The sequence below is a fragment of the Ictidomys tridecemlineatus genome, chromosome 6 (assembly GCF_052094955.1).
Source record: "Ictidomys tridecemlineatus isolate mIctTri1 chromosome 6, mIctTri1.hap1, whole genome shotgun sequence".
Taxonomy (NCBI): domain Eukaryota; kingdom Metazoa; phylum Chordata; class Mammalia; order Rodentia; family Sciuridae; genus Ictidomys; species Ictidomys tridecemlineatus.
The window spans coordinates 120,468,346-120,484,020 of NC_135482.1; the positions used below are offsets into that span (position 1 = coordinate 120,468,346).

The 15,675-nt window shown below is 36.9% G+C and overlaps 1 protein-coding gene across 3 annotated transcripts in view; it reads right to left on the reverse strand.

Moving 5' to 3' along the window:
• Nucleotides 1-15,675, reverse strand: part of Sgcg (sarcoglycan gamma) — a 108,119-nt gene that overhangs the window by 72,511 nt on the left and 19,933 nt on the right. Inside the window, exon 1 of one of the 3 annotated variants that reach the window (XM_005337584.5) lies at nucleotides 4,574-4,715. The exons of the other annotated variants lie outside the window; for them this stretch is intronic. The gene's annotated coding sequence lies outside the window, so the exon portion shown is untranslated. Of the gene's footprint in view, nucleotides 1-4,573; nucleotides 4,716-15,675 lie in introns of those variants that run through there. 3 annotated transcript variants of the gene reach the window in all.

Sequence of the window (15,675 nt, forward strand, 5' to 3'; positions counted from 1 at the left end):
TTCTAGCATCACTTTTTATGACCAGTTGGAACATGTGAGCTTCCCATCCCTACTACCATGGGCTCTGTGTAGCAAAGTCCATTCTCAGTGAGGAATTCTTCTACCAGGGAGCACAACATTAGTTCCATTAGTCTTCAAGGTGCTATTCAGACCATTAGCCCCATGACAAGATACCACTAGGAAGAATAGGGTGCACAATTCTGACAATAGCTGTTAGAAAGAATATCTTTGTCACCCTGGTAGACCAACAGGGCATTTCTGGGTGTTCTCCTGTTTTGACAGTAAATGAACAGGTGCCATAAGTGTACTGGTAAGGATACGGTGATAAGCTCAGACCTCTCAGAGATGGATGTCAAAGTCACTTCATCAGGTTGGCTACCTAGACTAGCAATGGTGTCATCTGACAGTGAGGGGAATCTTGAGTGGGTAGTTGCAGGTAGTAGTTGATAGAGAAAAATAATAAGTATTAGTTGCAATCCTGAGGAGCAGCTCACAAGTAAAGGCTGTAGTTCATTCAATTAGCCTTCTTTTAGTAGCCTTCTCAGAAAAGGGACCAATCAGAATCCCAAATAGGTATATGAAACAAGAGAATCTGAGTGATGGACTCCAACAGTTTGCTACCATGGTCATTCCTGGGAACTAGGATACTCACTTCTTAGCTGTCAGCAGTAATAGCAGAAGACAAGAATGACTGTCGACTGCTGAACTGCCTTATCTGGGCTACATCTATCTAATGTCAGATCAAGGTACAGGTGTAAAATTCTAGCACTTCCTTCAACTTGGGATACAGTCTGGAGGTCCATCCCAGCTCCATCACATGTACATTGCTATTTGGCATTTTCTTTGGTTCAATTACCCTGCCTTCTTTCTCCTGCAGGTGTTTTTATTGAAGGTGTGCTTAACTGAATAAACTGGCATGTAGACTGCAGCTCAGAGCCTGGTTCCTGGGGATCCTGTCTAAGCAATTGCTCTTGGAAAGATTTGGGCACAGTACGATCAGTCCCACTGATGGACTTCTCAATAGAATACTGTTCAGCTTTATCTTAAGCCAGGTTCTCCAGAAGCAGAGCGTCAGATGAGGACTCTTATATAGATAATTTATTAAGGAAATGCTCTCAAGATAAATTAATCAGAACCAGGAAAGCAGGAGAGGCATGAGAGAGAGAGAGAGAGAGAGAGAGAGAGAGAGAGAGAGAGAGAGAGAGAGAGAGAGAGAGAGAAACGCGCCAGCCAAAGACATGGGCTGAATCCCAAGGCAAGTCTCCAGAGAAATGTGGAAAATTACTGGCCATTCAGTAGCCAGTTAATATACCATCTTTGTAAGGGAGACCAGCATTGAGGCAGTGGCATTTATACTGTATGGTGATATCCTTTAGGCTTGACTATTTATAAAGAAAGAGTTTAAAAAAACCTTAAATTAAAATAACTCATGAAAGCTGTGCTTAATCAAACAGAGAATAAAGTAGCCTGTTATCTAATTTATCAAAACTTTTGTTTTTTTATACTGCAACTGAAATTTTCAGCAAATCAACCCAATCCCCCCCCTTAAAAAAATAAAACAAAACAAACCTTAATTTGGCTAGGCCCTAAAAAGAGCACTTAACTAAATTCTGAGAAAATTAAGAACAAATTTTAAGAAAGTTATTTGAATGTATCAGCTAAGCTGAATTTTTTAGTTGCAAGACTCTAAATGAAAGATTTAAAGCCAAGAGAATTCTTGAGGTAAACATAATTAAGGTTCTTATCAAAAGTGCATATGCAATTTTCCGATCGCCTTGACAGTTTATTAAAAAAGTTTCAGAGGTCTTCAGGGCCATGATTCACTTCTACCCTTATCATTACCTTTTCTTCAAAATTGGAATGGGATGATTTAATGTGACTTTCAAATGGTGCCAAAATATACATATTCAAATGCATTCTATGTTTCACCAAGATTAACATTTCGGAATATTTGATATAAAGGTTTCATTAAGACCTAAAATGTTTAATGAAAGGAAAATTTTCATAGGAATTTTAAACAGTTATTTGATTTTCTTGTTGTTGTTGTTGTTGTTGTGGCTAAATTCCACCATCAGAGATCGTCAGCTGCAGAGAACTTAAGCAGGGTTTGCTATTTGCATCCTGGAATGTGCACACCACTCCTCAGTAGCTGTCTCTGCATGCAGAGAACATTCTCAGCTGGGAGCAGAAATAGCTTCAGCCTGGAATCCCCTTCGTGGTTAGGGATTATTCATGGGGCTCTTTTAGAGGATTGGAGAAGCCGGGTAACCGTTTTAACCATTCAAAGCCATTCTCTGAAGTTCTTCCCTTATTTCCTGTCAGTGCTAGTCAAGATAAGAGATTATGTATCTTTTTTTTTTTATGGTAAGGATGATGGGGACAACTATTTACTCAGAATTCAGAAACTTTGTAAGTGCCTTTTATGGACTTAATGCCTCCTTTTACACATGAAGAAACAGGCATTAGAAATGAAGTAGGCATTAGAAATGATCCACAGGAGATCATGTGGCTAGAACACAGCAGTCTGACTTCACAGCCTAAACGTTTCACCATTTATTGTTACAAAACTGTTATACTTTTCAAAGACATTTCCCAAGAAAAAGTGAAAATTTAAAAATTGAGTTAAAATAGTCATGAAGGTGAAGCTAGGTTTCAAGGTCTCCCTCACTTCCTCTTCCACTGCCGTAATTCATTTTCCATGGCAAAAAGGGCAATCCTTACAAATAATAAGTAGGACTCACAGCTCTTATGTCATAAATGTTCCACGGGCTTCCCTCTACCATAGGACGAAGCACCAATGCCTTTGATCGAAAGAGAGCCCTCCCTAAGTCCTCAGCCTCACAGTTCCTTGACGATATGCTACACACCAGGCAGCCCCAAGTCCAGTAGATGTTGGCATTTCAAGGGATTTTGAGAGAAGTCTGGAGACCTTTGCAAAGTCACAAGTTAATAAATCCTCCTGTACCAATCTTCCCATAAAATTCTCTATAGCACAACACATAAAATTATTGGAGTCTATAAGGACAAAAATATAGTGGGGGATAGATTTTATAATAAGAACATCATGAAATTTTCTGGCTCTGTGGCAGGTCCAGAGAAGAATAATGCCAGAGAGATGCTGATAAGGCTTAGAGAAAAGGAGGAAGGATAGAAAGAAACATGTGGGGAGGCTCAGGCAGGTTTCTGAAGCAAGGCGGACATCTTCAGTGCTCTGCTGCGTTGTGCCCCCCCCCCCCCCCCCCCGGGGGGAAGCCACAGCAATGATGGGCACAACTGGGAAGCAGCAGCCGGGTCACCATGGGCCACGGAGTAAAGAGTAGAAAAAGAACTGCAGCCCTTCCAAAATGCACAGCACTGAACAGATTGGACACCACTAATAATTCACAGTTAGCATTTAATTTCCACATTCCTTCTAATAGCAATTTAGTTTAATGACCAGAAAGTGTATTTTTTTAATAGGACAATACGTGACAAATTTATTTTCAGTATTTTAAATGAAAGCTTAGCCAGCATCATTTGGAAACTTGTACTTGTGAATCTTTAGAATTGTATATCTAACTATACTGAAATGCTACTTTTCATTTGGCTTTGAAAGAAAATCTCAAATTCTAGAACCTATAAAACTAATCCCAATTTGAACCACTAGTTCTGAAATTCCTTAAGTGTGCCTCTTTGTTCCTCATTGTAAAATGTTTTCAACAAACAAACAAACAAACAAAACAAAACAAAAAAAACCCAAAGTAAATGTGGTACATTTTGAAGTTTCTTTTTTACTAGTGAGTTACTCCATCCAGTTGATGAATCATTCAGGCAATTGAGTTACATTTTCCCTTATTATCGTTCTGTATTACTTTCTTTAAAAATTTATGTTTTCCAAACTACCACATATTAGGAAACACAGAAAAAGGACCTACAAGTTCAGTAAGCAAAAGCACTAGCACATCTTTTCTACTTATTTTACTTTTTTTCATGAATTTTGAGCAGCACTTATGTCTTTTTCAGATTTGGGGAGGGAAACATTCCTCCTATGGTGCAAGAACAGTTAGGAGCCAGATTGATATTTTGCTCTTGTTTTGCTTATTCCCACATGATAAAACCACTTGACTTTTGGTCTCATTAATTTCAGTCTATTTCTTAATATCCCTAACAAAACTATCAATAGACTCTAAAACAAAAATAATTTTATCACAAAAATTTAGAGTAGAATTAGAAGTTGATCTTAAAGATTATACTTTGCCTGAACTAACTACAGTATACAACTTAAATGTCTAATAATATGGCAATGCTACCACATTTTACAAAATGAAAATATGAGAAATATGTGATTATGCTAAAATATGTAGCATTTTAGTAATCAGAATAATCTAAAGAGCTGAAATGAGAAGCTAACTTGATTTTGTTAAAATCAAAACATATTTACTAGAAATAATTAATTTGTTAGCTTAAATTTAATTTAAATTCATCAAGTAGTTTTCTACCTAGGAAGAAAAACAAATTAAGAAACCCTATTAATTCTTTGTTTTTTAAGTTATTCTTTGAATTATACAAAATCCAACTTAAAATGGTTACTTACCTTAGAAATTTTGACAAACACACGAGAATTAGTGATAGCTGGTCTGAGCTCTACTGGAGAGAGAGTGTTTCAAACTTTTCCATTACTTACAGGACGAGAAGGAAGGAGTTGGGCTTTACCAACTCTACCCAGGGAGAAAAGGCGCTCACGTGTTTGGCTTTGGCTCGTGTTTCAGCCGCTGGTACTAGCAACAGGCCCTTCTAATTTTACTCAGTGACATAAACAGCTCAGGCCACACTTGAAATTGTTCGGGAACCACTTCCAGCATGCAATTCTCAGTGTGCCCAAAACAAAACAAAACAAGCCCAAACTGTTTTTACAAAACCAACATTCCTACATTTAAACCCTGAATTATGACTGTTTCATTTAATTATAACTTTCTAAAATAAACTTTACCTTAAATGAATAACGAGAAACTTCTGAGACTAGTTTCTGGCAGAATCTAATGTTGATAAAATATGAACAATCATTTCTAGTTAATATACAGTGTTTAGAACTTGGGACTTTATTATTGCAAATTATCAAACAATAGTCACTCTTTAAAAATCACTTCTCTTGCTGAGTGCAGTAGTATAGGCCTGTGATTCTGGTGATGAGGGAAGCTGAGGCAGGAAGACTGGAAGTTTGATGTCAGCCATAAAATTTAGTCAGCCCTGTCTCAAATTAAAACAAAACAAAATAAAAAAAAGTGCTGGGGATTTAGTTCAGTAGTAGAGTTTCCCTGGGTTCAATCTCCAGTAACACACACACACACACACACACAAAAAAAAAAAAAAAAAAAAAGAAAGAAAGAAGGAAAGAAAAATAAATCACTCCCTTTTGCCTCTTTTTAAGTAAAAGAAGTAGATATTTGAGCAGAAAAACCTAAATAATGATTACCATAATAAAGAAAAGGTAAATGAAATCTGTGTTAAAAGTGTGACACTTATTCTCCAGCCCACTAACATTTATATTACATTTAACAAAGTATGTGAATGTAATTATGTGATCTTAAATTGTGTTTAAGATCAATTAAATCATCCAGTTTTTATAAGGGGCAAATAAAATAAATATCAAACATTTGGATACTCTTATTTTTTTATTTTGCATTATTTTAATGGAGACTTGATTGCAGCATGAATTGAAACAATCTAAATTATGTATTTGAAATTTAACTTTTTAGAACTAAAACTTGAATATAAGCAGCAATGCAGTGATCATCCGCATGCCTAATTTTCATTTTATTTTCTTCTTGGGGGGACTTTTTCTTTGGTTTATTCATACTCTAACTTCTCTTGAAATTTGATGCTTCTGTCTCACCAACAGCTGCAGGCCTTAAATTAAAAGCTGGTACAGCTTTAATTAATTATATATTTATAAGGTGTTTAAAAAAATCTCTTACGAATTCTCAGCACATTATTATATCTTCCGTATGGCAATTTGGTTAGATACAAAATTATAACATAACTGTAAATTCTTAACAACAAAAAATGATGTACTGAACAATGATGATATGAAATGTAATTTTATATCAGAATGTGTCTGAAAAGTAAAAGTTTGAACTCTATATTCTGATATTTGAATTCAAAATCCTAACTTTATATGCTGATTGAAATGTCACTTATTTAAAGGTAACATATTAAGGGACCTTGTCATCAATCAGTGAGTCGAGTTTGTAACAATGAACTTTTCAATATTTGGGGGACTGCATTATAAAAACAGTCAGGACTTCTGTGTGATTTAGATTCACTAAATACTATCAACATTTTTACTTTTAGTATTGCAGGAGAATGATTTAAATCAGTTTTAATTTTATAGGTATGTTAGTTAGCTCTTTGTCTCTATGGCAAACTACCTGACAAAAACAACTTAGAAAAGGAAAGGTTGATTTTGGCTCACAGTCTCAAGTCTATGGTCTGCTGGTTCCATTGCTTTGGGCCAGAGGTGAAGTAGCATCATGGCATTAAGGGCATCACAAGCAGCCAGGAAACACACCTCTCTCTCTCTCTCTCTCTCCCTCTCTCTCTCTCTCTCTCTCTCTCTCACACACACACACACACACACACACACACACACACACACACACACAGAGAAGGAGATCTCACATTCTAAGTTTCCATCACCTCCCAATAGTGCCATCAAATTCTGAATCCACCAATCCTCCAGTGGGTCAATCCATTGATGAGGTTAAAGCCTTTATGATCCAATCGCTTTCTCAAATACTCCACCTCTGAAAACAGCTGTATTAGGGAACAAGTGTTACACATATGAGCCTTTTCAGGGAAGGTTCTAGATTCAAACTATAAACAGGTTAGTTTAAATGATTACATCAAGTCCCACCAGTATGTATAAGTGTACCTTTTCCCCACATCCTCACCAACACTTATTGTTGTTTGTCTTCATCATAGCTGCCATTCTGATTGGAGTGAGATGAAATCTTAGAGTTGTTTTGATTTGCATTTCTCTAATTGCTAGTGATGATGAACATTTTTTTCATATATGTATTGATTCATTGTATATCATCTTCTGAGAATTGTCTGTTCAGGTCCTTGGCGCATTTATTGATTGGATTATTTATTTATTTATTTATTTTGGTGTTTAGTTTTTTGAGTTCTTTATATACCCTAGAGATTCGTGCTCTATCTGATGTGTGAGGGGTAAAAATTTGCTCCCAAGATGTAGGTTCTCTATTCATCTCACAGATTGTTTCTTTTGCTGAGAAGAAACTTTTTAGTTTGAATCCATCCCATTTATTTATTCTTGGTTTTAATTCTTGCGCTATAGGAGTCATATTAAGGAAGTTGATCACATGATGGAGATTAGGGCCTACTTTTTCTTCTATTAGATGCAGGGTCTCTGGTTTTATTCCTAGGTCCTTGATCCACTTTGAGTTGAGTTTTGTGCATGGTGAGAGATAGGAGTTTAATTTCATTTTATTATTTTATTGCATATGGATTTCCAGTTTTCCAAGCATCATTTGGTGAAGAGGCTATCTTTTGTTCAGTGCATGTTTTTGGCAACTAATATAAGATAATTGTAATCTTGTAGGTTAGTCTCTGTATCCTCTATTCTGTACCATTTCCATATTGGCTGCAAATTAGTGCAGCCAATATGGAAAGCAGTATTGAGATTCCTTGGAATATTGGGAATGGAACCACCATTTGACCCAGCTATCCCTCTCCTCAGTCTATACCCATACTACAGGGACACAGCCACATCAAAGTTTATAGCAGCACAATTCACAATAGCTAAACTGTGGAACCAAACTAGATGCCCTTCAGTAGATGAGTGGATAAAAAAATGGCATATATACATAATGGAATATTACTCAGCAATAAAAGAGAATAAAATCATGGCATTTTCAAGTAAATAGATGGAGTTAGAGAAGATAATGCTAAATGAAGCTAGCCAATCCCAAAAAATCAAATGCTGAATGTTTTCTCTAATATAAGAAGACTGATTTATAGTGGGGTAGGGAGGGGGAGCATGGGAGGAATATATGAACTCTAGATAGGGCAGAGGGGTTGGAGGGGAAAAGATAAGATATGAGGTTATTAATCATGGTGGAATGTGATGGACATCATTATCCAATGTACATGTATGAAGACATGAATTGGTGTGAATATACTTTGTATACAACCAGATATATAAAAAATTTATGCTCTATATGTGTAATATGAATTATAATGCATTCTGCTGTTATATATAAATAAAAATTATGAAAAAAATGAAAAAAAGCGATTACAACAAGATTTTCAAAGTTTTAATGCATGTCTAGCTTACATTTGAATCTCATATACCCATACTAGATATATATTCAATGAAATCATAACATTTTAAGCTGTAAGAGATGTTAATAAAAACCTAGTCTAACACTCACCTAGGTACAAGTAAGTATTCTGTGTTACAAAGGTAATAAAGCATGGTCAAAGTGGCTTTAGTACCTCTTGGGTATTTTGTGTTCCACCTCTGCTGACTTCCAAGCACAGCCAGAGTACCTCTGAGGTACATTCTAGAGTTCACCTCATTCTCCCTCTGCTCCTATTCCTGATATCACACTACAGTCCTTGGTGAGCTCTGTCCCCTTCTGGCTCCTCTCCTTGTCCTCCATGGAGAAAGTGTGACAGTAGGGAATGAGATAGTTCAAATCTTGAAAAAAACCATAGAAGTTTAAAGTACTTGCTGTGAAGACCAGGTTTTAAATTCACTAGTGAAAATTATCAGATCAGCTAAAGTTGAATATAGATGCTTCTTTACCTAGGATGGGTTGCATCCCAATAAACTCATGGTACATTGAAAATATGGCAGATTGAAAACATGGTAGGTCAAACCTGCCCACCATCCTATTTTTAGCAACAGAGGGCACTGCAGTGTGGTTGCTTTTCCTTGTGACCACAGGACTGACTGGGAACTGTGGTCACTGCTGCTGACCATGACAGTGAGGGGGAATCAGATTCCCTGGAATTGAAATTCCATGCAGTTTCTAATGAAGGCAAGGCACTTTTGCACTATTATATATAAATTCTAACTTGAACCATTTGTTGGGTTGAGATATCATAATTGAACCATCAAGTTGAGAATTCTCTGTACATGGGAGCCATGATTTAATAGTTTTCATAATATTATATAGGTTGTATGTCCCTAATCCCAAATCCAACATGCTTAAAAGTGCTCTTTGGCACTGGATTGTCAGAGTAAGGATGCTCAATCAGTAAAGTCTATGCAAACGTTCCCAAATCTGAAGAAACTCTAAAATCTGAAACACTTTCCATCAAAAGCATTTGGGTAAGGGATGCTCAAAATGTATGATAATTCTAGCAATAAGTTCTTTTGATGAACTCCCCTCAAACTATGTGAGATGTTCCTACAAAACAAAATTCCTGGTTCCCCAAACTTGCTCTTCTGTCCATCTTTTCCTTCTTGGCCCCCCACAATGTCAGGGAAGATAGACTTGGGAGTCTCCCTCATTCCTCAGGCGGCCAGTCACTAAGTCCTGGGAATTCCGTAACTTCTGCTCTGCCTGCTCTTTCTACTGTGTTCCTGCCTGGCTGTAGGGACACATCTTCTCTAGTTTGTTTGTTGTGCCAGCCACACGCCCACCCCCTTGTCTTCCTCCTCGTTCCATCCTACAGTCCTGGGGACTGCCAGAAAAACCTCAGGAACAAGTTCTGTCCACATCACTCCTCTGCTTAAAGTGCTTTAGCATGTCTCCAGGAGACGATTCCAAGTTCTTGATCCGACACACATGCCTTTAAAAGGGATTGGGGTTGTCTGTCTCTGGGGCCTCTTGTCCTCTAGATTCTGTGAGATAAGTCACACATACTGCTGTATTATTACTGACTTTGTCTCTGACTAAAGGCACCTCCCATCTCTTTCTGCTGGTGAACTGCTGTTTAATTTTTTGAAGCTTGCTTAGATATCACTATCAGCTTTTCTATATGTCTTTTCAAATACAAATATAATTATTTGTATTTACATTGCCATCAATTGTTTATGTACCTGTCCTCTGCTACACTAGCAGCCATCAGCAAGGGACTACATATAGTGAACCCAAAAAGGGGTTAAACTCTGAATAATTACACCAGGCTTTTCAGTGTTTTTTTTTTTTGTGTGTGTGTGTGTGTGTGTGAATTTCATAGAGCATCTTAAAAAATAGAGCTAACATATGACCCAGAGGACATTACAGGAATTATCCAGAAGAGGTCAGTAAACAGCAGGTGAAAGTATGTTTTTCAGGATAACTTAAATGTGAAATCAGATTAATTATTTTGTAATTTGTAAACTAAGATTTAAAAAAAAATACCGTGTCAAGTATTTCTTCTTCAGTTGAAGTTACAATCCTCAAAGTAAGTATAAGCAAAATGAAGTGACCAGAGACTCTACACCTGACCGAAAACTTTAAGTCTTCATTTGGTTGTCATTACATGGATGATTCTCACCCATATTCTTTGGTTATTTTAAAACAGGATCAGCAAACATACACATTTTAACAAAGACAATTCTGACTCCTTAGATGATTACTAGATTATTAAAGGTGTGTATTATACGGCTTTTATGGTATTTTGAGAGAATTCACTTATTATAAAGGGCTAATTTAACATTCTCAGAAAAGGGAAAAAAACACATGGAATCTTTGTGAAGTTAGAAAAATAGAACATGTAATAAATTCTCAAAGAAAAAGAAAACAGATTTCAGAAGAGAAAATGGAGTACTGGGTTGGGGTTGTGGCTCAGGGTTAGAGCACTTGCCTAGCACATGTGAAGCACTGGGTTTGATCCTCAGCACCATATTAAAAAATAAATAAATAAAGTTATGTCCATCTACACCTAAAAAGTATATATATAAAGAAATGGAGTACTAACTGAAATTTCATAATATCATGCCTTATTATTAGCAATTGCTGAATTGGGTCATAATATCCTAAAATTATTTCTCCACGAAGATATGACTTTGCATAATTTATAGGCAGCAGATGTTACAACTCCATCAAGTATTGACTTCTTGGGTGTGATTCTCGTTTTAGGCAGGGAATGGAAGTGTGGCATGTGCATATTAGAACCATACATTAAAAATAATGATGATCAAAGTAGAACTTGCACATGTTAAGGAGGAAATTGATCAGAAGGGCTCATAATAAAAACCCTGCTGTTCCTGCTTCTGCCCAGACCACCTTCATCTGCACTTGTGTGAGGTCCCTACTTAGATCTTCCTTTTTATAACCTTTAAAAGACTTCTTATTGCTGTATCTCAGTGTCGTAACTTTGGACATTATCCATCAGATTAGTTCATGTTCCTTATCACCTAGTGCAAAATATGCCTTCCTCAGCATATCCTAGCTGTATGTCAGCTTTTATTAATTTAATCTACTATTTGTAATTAATTCCACTTTTCTTCATAAAATTCTCTTGCCTTCATTTTCTAATTTATATATTTTCTGTTATGCTTGGATTGCGTGACCAAACTCCATTTCCCTTATTTTCTAATTGTTTTCCTTTTTACTTCTTGCATTCACCACCTCTATCATATCCTCAGGTTCTTGCCCAGTTTCCAATAATAACACCCATTGTCCATGATATCCTTTTTCTCCAGCATTCATGTGCTTGGGGCTTTTCTGTCCCATTCTGGTAGACTGAGCCTTTGCAGAGCTGCAATCTGGATTGGTGTCACTGTTCTCCTGAGCTGAGCTAATTACTCCCTGAAGTTTCTCTCATGATTTTGCATTTACTCTCTTGCCATGATGAAGTCCACCCTCAAATAATTATTCAGAAAGACTGTTTGGAGAGTAGATTGTTTGAGTCTTCTTATGACTGGAAAGTTATCTATTCTGCTCTCTAAAATAGGTTAGTATCATTTTCAGTTAGCCTAGAATTCTGGATTGAAGTAACTTCCTACTGAAATCTTTCTCCTCTAACATCTATACTCAAGACATTCTGCAAAGCCTGGAAATGACGTAAGCCTGTAATACTAGTGGCTTGGGGGGCTGAAGCAGGAGGATTACAAGTTCAAAGCCAGCCTTAGCAACTTAGCAAGGCCCTAAGAAACTTAATGAGGCCCTCTCTCAAACTAAAAAATAAAAGGGACTGGGGACATGGCTCAGTGGTTAAGTGCCCCTGGGTTCAATCTCATATTAAAAAAAAATTTTTGCAAAGAGGTGTAGTTCTAGTCTGATTCGCCTTTCTAGTTTGTACTGAGTAAGATATATTACTGTGTAAATATATCTCTGCCTATATCTTGGTAAAATTCAAATTAGCCTCAATTTATTTCCCTTTACATTCATCTGGCACTTCATATATCTGCATGTGATCAAAGAGGATATAGTATGCATTTATAAAACATAAGTACATTTATTCTTATTGCAAAGTAGCAAGGATCAATAATACTCAAGACACAGTCATAAATGTTCCTAAAATTTCTTTACTGTGATCAGAAATTTCTGATCAAGGATTACAAAACAGATGATGGTAGAAATTTTGAAAAGAAGAATAGGTGATATAAAATAAGTTTGAAGGAAGAGAGCAGGATCAATAAAGAGAATATTGGAAGTCTGGATATGGAGGAAGTCTGGGGGATCTGTACCCAAGGAATTTGAAGAATGCTAACCATTGAAGATTTGTGACAATGCTGCTCATTTACATAAGGGAAACTTACTCTCTTTCTGAGAATTCTCTTTCCATTGTACAATATTCCTGGACTCTTTCTATAACCTTTACTCATTTCTTCCTGTGGAAAGTGGATGTTTACCTCTCATCAGTGAACTGGAATGGGAAAGTGAACCTGCACGGCACAGCTCCTGTCTCTTCAGGGACCTGACTTCATGCTTGCAGAGGGTACACGTTCTGCATTGATCTTTCGTGCTGAAAGTTGAAAATGCAATCACTTAGAGGTTACCTGAGATGCTCCAGCTGCCTGAGGTCAGTGAGTCCTTGTGCACCGTGTACCCTTAGGAAGTCTATTACTGCTGCACACAGAGGATGCATTCTTTAACAGCTCTCTTTAGAACAAAGTCAGAGCCTCATTTGCCACTTTCCTTGGCCTGTCTCAGAAGGTGGGCAGTAAATAGAAATATGATTTTTTTCAATCCTTTCAAACTAGGAAACGAAACAATCAAAAAGCAGCATTTAGCAACTACAGATGTTTTGTAGAGGATCTGTTATGTAGGAAGGGCTATTCTATATTAATATGTAGCCTTCTCCAACCCTCCCTTCCATTCTGGCCCAGCATCCTGTTTTCTTCCAAGGTTGGTGCCCTCCTACTAATTCCCCGGTACTCAGGGCATTCAGCATAGACTGATTCCTAGCTGTTTACTTGTCTCTCTCCTGGTGATGTTCACATGAGTTTAGGTTTGACCCCAAGGATTGAATTTTGATGCATATATTCCCTTAGCCTCTAGATACTCATTAAATTTTGCTAAATGAATGGATTGATAAATAAGTTGTTTCCTCTACTTAAGTAGTTTCCTTCCAGCTGAGAAGACGGCTAAATAATTACTGAACAATATGGTTAGTATTACAATCAAGATATAATCCAATGGCTAGAGAAGCACAGAAAGAAAACCTTAACTCTATTTGAAGAGTTCAAGTGGCAGTTAATTTTCTGTTAGCACAAACCATCATTAACTCATCCACTTAAATTTCCCAATGTTTGAATGTTTTAAATGTATTTAATATATTGATTTTTCATTTCCTTTATTGTTAATGATGTTGAACATTTTTTTTCATATATTTTCTGGCCATTTGTGTTTCTTCTATATATTACAGAGATATAACTTAATAAATGTATAAAAGTCAATACATATTGAGAGATATGCCGTTCTTCAAAGTGATATGATTTTTATTAACTTACCAGGAAGTTGAGAGATCAACAACCCAAACCTGGAAAAGAATCAACCAACTTAGCTCCTTGAAAAGAAGACTGCAAGAGGGAAGGAAATGCCACCTACTCAGAGCTTGTTAGACACCCCCCTGGTGGCCTCTTGGAACATAGGTACAATTCTGAAATGAAACATGGCCCATGCTTCAGGGAATGGAGGTAGACGTGAGGCTGGGTTGATCCATGAGGAAGAGCTGGGATGGAGAACCTGAGGGAGATATTCCAATTCAAAGGCAATCTTCCCTCAACAGGAAATCGGATTCCCTTCGATATACGCCTGAACCTTGACCTTCCTACTTCTGAATTTAATCTTTGTGTCAGTGACTTAGGCTCAGCCTCCTAGATCTGATGGCCTTTTCTATTTGACAGCTTGACCAATATCTTCTATTCTGATAAAAAAACTACATGATTATTAGTTTAAAATTTTTTCTTACTTTCTTTCTCCCTAGAGATCATAAAAATGCTCAGAATCCCAGGCGTTGGAGTCAGCTGAGCTTTAAATTGCTATTTAACTTCTCTTAGTGGCTATATAATGTAAGATAAGTCATTTATTTATTTATTTTTTAAATTTTATTTTATTTTATTTTTTTTGAGTGAGAGAGGGAGAGAGAGAGAGAGAGAGAGAGAGAGAGAGAGAGAATTTTTTTAATATTTATTTTTTAGTTATCGGCGGACACAACATCTTTGTTTGTATGTGGTGCTGAGGATCGAACCTGGGCCGCACGCATGCCAGGCGAGCGCGCTACCACTTGAGCCACATCCCCAGCCCAAGTTATTTATTTTTTAATGGTCAATTTTCTCCTATTATTGTGGGGGAATCATCCCATCTCCCACTTAAATTAAGTAAAATAATTAAATGAGATCACGTACAAAAGGTACTTGACACATAGTAAGACATTCATTCAATGATTAGCTATTATTAGTCATGCTTAAATTTTCAAAAGAAATAAGATAGATAAATAATAGATTATAATGCAGGTAGCCTTTATGATAAAGATATTTTGACTTCCCTGCTGAGTGATTATGCCTAATCTGATAACAGCAGTTTGACTTAATGTTATACCTGATCCTTCATGTGCTCAATCAGTAATTAACTTTCATAGGCAGACTATAGGATAGCACTTTTATAAAATCAAACCAAGTTATTTTTCTTTTTTCCCCTTATAGTTTAGCTTTTGAATCAAAATCATCCGTCAATAGCTGCTCTTGATATGATGTTTGCAGGTTGATGACCTTGACCAACACACAGGGATGTCTTTATCCTTTGGGAGGTAAAGATGCTGGAACTCCCATGCAGTTGAATCTGACTTGCTTCTGAACTTTGTCCCTCCCGCTCAAGTCACCTCCTGAGCGTCCTTGTGCTCCTGAACTCTATTCCTCACCTAGTGTGGAGTTTTTAGAATTCTCTTCTCTCAAAAGGTGTTTTACACTGAACATGAGTACTTGGATTCTAGAGGGGCCACGTCAACAGGAATGCTGTGCCAAGAGGTCATAAGGCTGATGGTCATAAGGTAATTATGTTAAGACATGGGGGAAGACAACAGTGAAGAGGTGACCAGAGGAAGAGAAGAAACAACAAATCTGCTTCAGATCCTTCGTGTCTGAGGACTTACAAATATGGACATTTAAAGTCATCATGTTGCAAACTCAATATATTTTCATCATTTCTTTCTCTTTCTCTCCAAACCATTTTCTCTTCTTGGCTGTTGGTACTGCTGTTTGCCATTTGGCAACAGCAGACATCTTACATAGTT